Source organism: Leptonychotes weddellii, chromosome 1 (genome assembly GCF_054177405.1).
Source record: "Leptonychotes weddellii isolate Sample4059 chromosome 1, ASM5417740v2, whole genome shotgun sequence".
NCBI classification, from domain to species: Eukaryota; Metazoa; Chordata; class Mammalia; order Carnivora; family Phocidae; genus Leptonychotes; species Leptonychotes weddellii.
The window spans coordinates 41,045,533-41,052,008 of NC_138369.1; the positions used below are offsets into that span (position 1 = coordinate 41,045,533).

The following is a 6,476-nucleotide window of genomic DNA, read 5'->3' on the forward strand; positions in this document are numbered from 1 at the left end:
TTCCAGAGACAGCCACTGATAATTATGCATTATATGAAAACAGCTGAAGAGCTGAGCACTTCTGAAGAGCTGCCTTCCAAATATCATTTCTTAATTAAATTCAGGTGAAAACACTTTCCATCTTTGGCCTCTTCTCAGAATATGGAAACATAGTATCTCTGCTATATAAACTCTCAATTATGAGAAATTAATACTCTAAGTATTTCTCAGCAGATTCTGACAATGCAATGTAACAGAAATCTCTCTATGTCCACTGCAAAGAGAGCTCCATGAAGGATAGATTCTCTCACGTTTGCTCTCTCAATATTGTATATGGCAGCTAAAGCAGAATCTGGAACTTAGTAGGTGCCCAATAAAAACTAGTTGTTTGGGGGCTACAAATGTTAATGTATTAAATAGACCACAGCTTTTAAAAATTACCAGGAGATTCTAAAGGCTTTTGTCCCCCCCCCAAAAAAATGGTGCCCTTTATAATAGTGTTGATTGCAGGGGGCACCTGGCTGGCTTAGTTGGTAGAGCATGTGACTCCTGATCTTGAGGTTATGAGTTCAAGCCCCATGTTGGGTATAGAGATTACTTTAAAAAAAATATGTTTGCTAGTGCCATTGGTGATGGTTAAAAAGTTGAATAAAGATTAAAAAATAAATAAATAAAATAGTGTTGATTGCAAGCAAACAAATGCATAGGGGTCATGCACCATCCTGTATACCCAAATGAGCTCCAGGTAAGTGGGAAGGCAGATCAGGAAGCCAGGGTAATATGACTGCTTCTCAGATAGCATGATCCTTGAACAAAGAATTCAGGTACCTCTTGGCTTCCAGAGGACACTGTGTTGGCTCCCAATTGGCTTCGGAGGAATTAGAGAAAGGAATTTTTCACCAGATAAAGTCATACTCAAACTGGGCTTGCAAGTTTTGTCAAGACAGCTGTCATACTTTAACTGGTGCTAGATTCCCTATTTATTGGGTAATTCTAGGTGCCAGATTACCAGATGGGCAGATGGTCTTGCCTTTAATTTCAGCCCCTCCCTCAGATATAACCCAATAAATTCATGCACATAGTATACAGTCACCACCAGTACAATTCAAATATTTAGTCCTGTGAATCATTGTCAGAAGGGTCAACTCATATAGAAAGCTCAACCTCTTTTAGGATTTAATACATATTATTACTGTATGGAATTATATATATACACACACATATATATTTGAGAGGGAGAATGGGGGGCCAAGGGAGAGGGAAAAGAGAATCTTAAGCAGGCTCCACGCCCAGAGTGGAACCCGACATGGGGCTCAGTCTCACAACCCTGAGATCATGACCTGAGCTGAAATCAAGAGTTGGATGCCTAACTGACTGAGACACCCAGGGTGTCCCTTAAACTCATTATATTTGAGTAATATTCAAACTACTCTTGCTAACATATGGTTCTGTTCTACTGATCAAAACAGTGTGTTTACAACTTCAAAGCTTACAGATGATCCTTGGAAAATATCTCTGGAGAAGTGTTACAAATTTTTCTTCTTGGGAGTAAAATATTTACCTATGGATTGTCTAGAATTACCCCACTGTGAACAGAATCCTAGCTTCTCCAAGCTTTGCCTCTCACTGTGTGACCTTACATAAACCATTTAACCTCACAGGGATTTTTTTCTTCATCTTTAAAAGGAAGAGATTGGAGTATATAGACCCCTAGATCCCTTTAACTCTAAGGCTATGATTCTGACGTATATCACTCAAATGGCACTCTAAAATGGTTCAGAATGCAACGGGCACGTGTGAGCATTCAGTGGAAGAAGTGCCCAGGAGAATATTGATAACCTGATGGTAATACTCCTTTGGCAGTGGAGATTCAAATGGCCCTTGAAGCCACACTCAGGTCTAATAGAGTCTCAATCTATTACTATTTTTAACAGTGACATAAGTGGAGGACATTAGCATAGGTATTTCAGTGCTGACAGGGTTGCAGTACGATTTGTTGAGCTGAGCAAAGGAAAAATGACTTACTGGTACATTTAATTTATTACTTTCATTGACTTCTGCAGCTTCAGTGTGGTTGTACTCAGAAGGCCCATACTAGCTAATAAAATAGGACTTTAGAATTGATGTAGCAAATAAAATGCCGAATAAGAATGCCATTGTTATTAAAATGTAGTGACACTATTGATTTAAAATAAATATATTAGCCAGTTTGCTGTGCATTTAGTCCTGGACTCAGCTGTTGAAGGCAGCTTTTGGGTTACAGGTTTACATGACAAATGAAAGACCTCTTACCAGGAGGAGTAATGCAGTTTTATGTGGCAGGATTGCCATGGAAACGGAAATAAATCCTGGAGCTAAATAGGACCGTGAATTTCCTGTCTTCTGAGTTCAGCTTGCCATGTTCCATAGAAGAAATTCACAGGATGCTTACCATGGTTCCCTTTTTAAATGAAAAATTATAGACTTGGTATTTCTCAACTCATATCATTATTGAACATTTTCTTTTCACTGTAATTGGTGTGAAAAAGGCAGGCTTAGCCAAAACATATTCTGGCCCTCCTCTCACGCCTCTGCCTAGTTTTCCTCTTACACACGCATACATGCACACATACTTTGCACCTCTTCTTTGCAATTCCAGGTAATGTATAATAACCCATTTTTCTGTATAAGCTATAGTATAATCATGATCGTGAATGGTTCTGAGAAATACATATGGCTTCTAAAATGCTATAGTGATAAGTTGATATGTTAACCAGTGTCTATATTTAGCTACCGCAGAGCATCCTCACATAAGAGCAGAAAATTTCCCTGCAATTTAGTGTATCCTTGATAAATACATGTGTGTGCGTGAGCACCATTTGCTTAAATTGGCCAAAAAATAAACACATTAGTAAATTCTTGGTATTCTACTCCTTTTCATTCAACCAATTAAGAAAGGCTAATGGATGGCTTATTGTTTTCTCCTTGCTTTGCTTCTGAATGCTCTTGGACTGGCACGTCTTCTGTAAATAAATGCCCATCAGCCTTGATTATCAGCCTAAGATGTCCTTTTAAAGGCAGCCACTTGAACCTCCTAGGCTACAGGGCTCTTGTTTGCCTCTGTGAAGACAAACACCAAGTCTGTCTTGTCTGTCACTGTGCTGTTTTAGTGCCTAAAAACATGACTGACACACAGATACACATGCATATTCTGGGCACAAATATAGTGAACCAAACAAGTCATTTCAGAAATAGAATTGCTCTTCTAATAACTTCAATATTCCTAGGAAATAAAAAGGAATGCTGTGATAGTCTGCAAGAAAAGATTAGCTACCTTGGTTGCCATAGACCAAATATTTGTGTCCCCCCTGTGTTCATTCCTATGTTGAAACCCTAATCTCACTGTGATAATAATATTTGGAGTTGGGGACTTTGGGTGGTGATTAGGTCATGAGGGCAAAGCCTTCATGAATGGGATTAGGGCATGTTTAATGAGAGGGAGGGAACTAACCGGTTTCCTCGTGCTGTGTGAGGACACAAGAAGAAGTAGGCAGTCTGCAACCTGGACGAGGGTTCTCACTAGAACCCAACTGTGCTGACACCTTGATCTTGGACTTCTAGCCTCCAGCCTGAACTAAGACAAGTAGTGCTACCTCTTTATTTCTCCTCATCTGTCAGAATGTGGGCATGACTGCAGAGCCTGAAGCATGTGTGATTCCTTTTTTTTTTTTTAAGATTTTATTTATTTATTTGACAGAGAGAGACACAGCGAGAGAGGGAACACAAGCAGGGGGAGTGGGAGAGGGAGAAACAGACTCCCCACTGAGCAGGAAGCCCAATACGGGGCTCAATCCCAGGACCCTGGGATCATGACCTGAGCCGACGGCAGATGCTTAACCGACTGAGACACCCAGGCACCCCAAGCCTGTGTGATTCTTAACTCAGCTCCCAGTAGCCATGTTGGAACAAAAAAAAATCCTTTCTATAGTCAACAATTTTTCAATGAAGGTAGGGTCAAAGACTTGCCCTTCCAGTGAGGGACATAAGAGAAACTCATTTTCCAGCAGCTTCCAGCCCTGCATCTTTTATCTCAATCATTTATGTATCTGGGATATGAGGATTAGGAAGAATCAAAAATATCCAGCGATTTTCCCCTATTTTTTAATCTGCCTTGAATGACTAGACATGGCCTTGAATATAGAAATTATTTTGCTAAAAGTTTACAGTGGTTTTAAAGATCGATGAAAATCAGATTTACTGCTCTTCCTCTACCTTCCAGGTTGTAGCTTTTACATGAAATTGCACTGAAATTTTACTGATGACTATATTCAGCAGGTGTCTCAAAATAATTCTTGACCTTGAGTTGATGAGTTGGCTTATTTTTTTAGATAGTAGTACTTTTAAAATCTAGTTCAAAATATCATTTCTGAATAAAGCCTTCTAATTAATTGACATATTTTGCCTGTTATGGGCCTGAGATCATTGAAATAGAGAAATGCCCATGATCTCGAGCACTGACTCACCTACCTTATGCCAAGCACTATGCATTTATGAGGAGAGTTTAAGAGGCAGAGAAGAGAGTTGATAGTTAATGAGAGCAAGACAAAGCAGGAGGTGGTAGAATCCATGGGACTTACTGATTCAGCTCTTAAACATTTTTCAAAAGCATTATGTTTGATGCTGCTATGGTTAGAAATTCTTACAAGAATGCCCCTCACGTCCCTTCTGAAAGAGATCTAATTTTCAAATATGTTGCAATGGGACTGAAGGTAAGTTATTTCCTGCTTTATGAGAAATGGAATATATTTAACAGTTGGCTGTCTTCTTGAGAAACTGATATTAGATGTTTTGTAAGAAGCTGTTGGCAGAAGGCTTGAACAAAAGTCACAGTCTTGTCTAAATTCACTAGGGAAAGCATAGACACACCCCAAGTTTCAGTTTTATGAGCTGAATGTTACACACATCTGTGTTTGGGAGCCCAAGGACTTGTGAGTCTTAACTCAGTACCTGGTAGGAAGAACTCTTCTGTTTGAAGCTTATAAACAAGTCAGCAAAGCTGACAATGTCTGCCTGGGGTATGTCAAGGAAGATCAGCTCAGCAGTTAGGGTTGTTTCTGCATTGCAGGAAGGGTTGGGAATGTAGTCTCAGCAAAGAGCTGTGCAAAATGTTGAGTGAAGGGAAGAAACATATATAATGAAGTGAGCACCAGACTAGGAGTCAGGGGAGCTGAGTTCAAGTGCCAGGTCCACCAACTATGTTGGGAAGATAACCAGTCAGTGTCAAATTCTTTGTTTTTGAAAAGGTAATAACATTATCTGACTTACATGGTTGTTGTAAGCACTAAAAAGAAAAGTGCGTATGTATGTGTGTGTGCATAAATATACAAACATATACATGTAAGCATACATATACACACATGAGCTTACACACACAAACATACAAACATTCAGCTGCCTTGCCAGTAGTCAGTAATTTTCTTCCCCTTTCTGTGAATTACAACTTGTTCATCTATCAAAAAATAATACTTGCCTTGCCTCTCTCCCTCACAAAGCTACATGTGATAAATTTCTTATACAAATACAAGACACTAATAAAGGTGTTTGTTTTATTGTTTTCTGTCGATGCTTTCAAATCTCTATATCTAGGGCATTAGCTTGGAATGTGGAGGGTACACTTCACAGTGAATTGCCTGCCCTCGAGGAGGTCATAACCTGCCTGGGTAGTGCTCCCTGTTAATCCAAGTTGATCAGGAATATGAGGATGAAGTGCCCATCTAGGACTACAACATCCTTTAGGTCACATCTGCAAAGTGCTCCAGATCTTTCATGATCTGGTCTTCAGCAACTTGTCCAGCCTTTTCTTGCCTTGTACTTGACCCACAAGACTAGTCTGCCAACCACATTACATAGTTTTATTTCCTAGGGTTATCTTGACCTTTCTGGCCTTGAAATCTTTCCTTACATTGTGTTGTCCACCTCTGATTCACATTGTGAATCTTGCCCTTCAAAAGAGTCTAAGTTGGACCTCCTTTTTCGTAAGGAATTTTCATCTACATTCTGTTTTATTTAGAAATAACTCTTCTTCCTTTGAATATATTTCATGACTTTATAAGTCCTGAGGGCTTCCTCTTCTATGAACTGCCTGCATGCCCTTTATACCGTTTTGTTTACTTTATTTTGCTTATTTTTTGCTTGTAGAGTCTGGCTATCAATTCCTGTTCTCCAAAAGACCGCCAGAAAAACCTGTTGATCAAGCAAAGCTAAGTGTATTAGATCTGTCAAAGGGAAGAACACATGTTGACAGAGAATTAGTTGAGTCTCAAAAGAGGGATTTCAGAGGTTATGGGGTTTTAGGATCTACCCTGGGCAATTTTAAAGCAGGTCTTGCTAGATGAGGAACTGCTCAGAACTGGGTTGACTTTATGACATAATGGCTGTTGAGGCTCTTGAAGTGAGTATTGATAAGCAAGCTGTCTGTTTTGAAAAGGATACTCTTTTACTCAGTTCAAAGTCTTATT

At 39.4% G+C, this 6,476-nt stretch overlaps 1 non-coding gene across 1 annotated transcript; it reads left to right on the forward strand.

Moving 5' to 3' along the window:
* Positions 1–494: 494 nt before the first annotated feature.
* On the forward strand, positions 495–567 carry TRNAR-CCU (transfer RNA arginine (anticodon CCU)). The gene has a single exon. It is a non-coding gene; the product is annotated as a tRNA-Arg (tRNA).
* The last annotated feature ends 5,909 nt before the right edge of the window (positions 568–6,476 follow it).